This window comes from Penaeus monodon, chromosome 39 (assembly GCF_015228065.2).
Source record: "Penaeus monodon isolate SGIC_2016 chromosome 39, NSTDA_Pmon_1, whole genome shotgun sequence".
Taxonomy (NCBI): Eukaryota; Metazoa; Arthropoda; class Malacostraca; order Decapoda; family Penaeidae; genus Penaeus; species Penaeus monodon.
The window spans coordinates 9,298,339-9,299,785 of NC_051424.1; the positions used below are offsets into that span (position 1 = coordinate 9,298,339).

At 46.4% G+C, this 1,447-nt stretch overlaps 1 protein-coding gene across 1 annotated transcript in view; it reads left to right on the plus strand.

Moving 5' to 3' along the window:
- Positions 1-623: 623 nt before the first annotated feature.
- Positions 624-1,447, plus strand: part of LOC119597336 (multidrug resistance-associated protein 9-like) — a gene marked incomplete in the record, with an annotated part of 40,875 nt that continues 40,051 nt past the window's right edge. Inside the window, 1 exon segment of the mRNA XM_037946895.1 lies at positions 624-715.

A 1,447-nucleotide genomic window follows, 5' to 3' on the forward strand; every position in this document is an offset into this window, starting at 1 on the left:
AGAAAACTCGAAAAGTGCAGATAATCACTCGACTCAAGATCGTATTTGCATTGTCCTCTACTTCACTTCCATTCTCGGCAGCGAGCACTCGAAAAATTCATGATAAAACAGGATATGAAGCAATGAAGTGAGGGCGGAGGGAAGGGGTTCACCGACGGAGGCAGGGACGCCGTCAGTCTGCTCCCGACGCCCGAAGTCCCCCGACGCGCCGACGAGATTCCGTCCGAGCGGTAAAAACCCCGACGTGATCCGAGGACTTCGAAGGTCGCGCGAAGAGGTTCCCGACGGCGGTTCGCCGAGTCCGACGCGACCGGAAGACTTGTGGTTTGGCGTCGGCGTTGGGTGCTCAACGACCGGGCGATTTCTCTAAGGCAACGGAACTGATATTTCGGCCCTTTAATCACGAAAACCGCCGAGGGATTAAAATCATCTTTAAATCGCGGCTGTGAAGGAACGCGGCGTAGAAGAAGAAGAAAAAAAAAATCTCTCGCCTGCTCATGTTTACGAGTGACAGAGCACAGCCTCGATAAAACTGGAACACACAGATAAAAGGTGACGAAGGTGTTGCTCTCGTCCGGTCGAGATAAGTCGCGTTTCGATGCCCAGGGTACAACGAACAGAGCGGGGCAGCTGGGCTTGTGTCTGGCCCGGAGTCGCTCTCTTGCGGGTTCCGACAGTGATTTAGTGCATTTTGTTATTGTTACTTCTGCAATGTGTAGGGTTCCGTTCTGTTAATGAAATAGGAATTGTTAGAGAAGTTATTGCTTCATTTGAAAGTGTGTGAGATGTAGATTAAGTAGCTTAATTTATGGGTTCCTAGTAGTAACAATATATATATATATATATATATATATATATATATATATATATATATATGTATATGAACTATATAAATATATAAACATACACACACACACAGGTTTTATGGCTTGCCAAGTAGCAGGTTTCTAGGCTTCATGGCCTGTCAAGTAGCAGGTTTCTAGGCTTTATAGCCTGTCAAGTAGCAGGTTTCTAGGCTTTATAGCCTGTCAAGTAGCAGGTTTCTAGGCTTCATGGCCTGTCAAGTAGCAAGGTTTCTAGGCTTTATAGCCTGTCAAGTAGCAGATTTCTAGGCATCATGGCCTGTCAAGTAGCAGGTTTCTAGGCTTGATTGCCTGTCAAATAGCAGGCTTCTCTAGGCTTCATGACCTGTCAAGTAGCAGGTTTCTAGGCTTCATAGCCTGTCAAATAGCAGGTTTCTCGGCTTCATAGCCTGTCAAGTAGCAGGTTTCTAGGCTTCATGGCCTGTCAGATAGCAGGTTTCTGAGTTTCATGGCCTGTCAAATAGCAGGTTTCTAGGCTTCATTGCCTGTCAAGTAGCAGGTTTCTAGGCTTCATAGCCTGTCAGATAGCAGGTTTCTGAGTTTCATGGCCTGACAAATAGCAGGTTTCTAGGCTTCATAGCTTG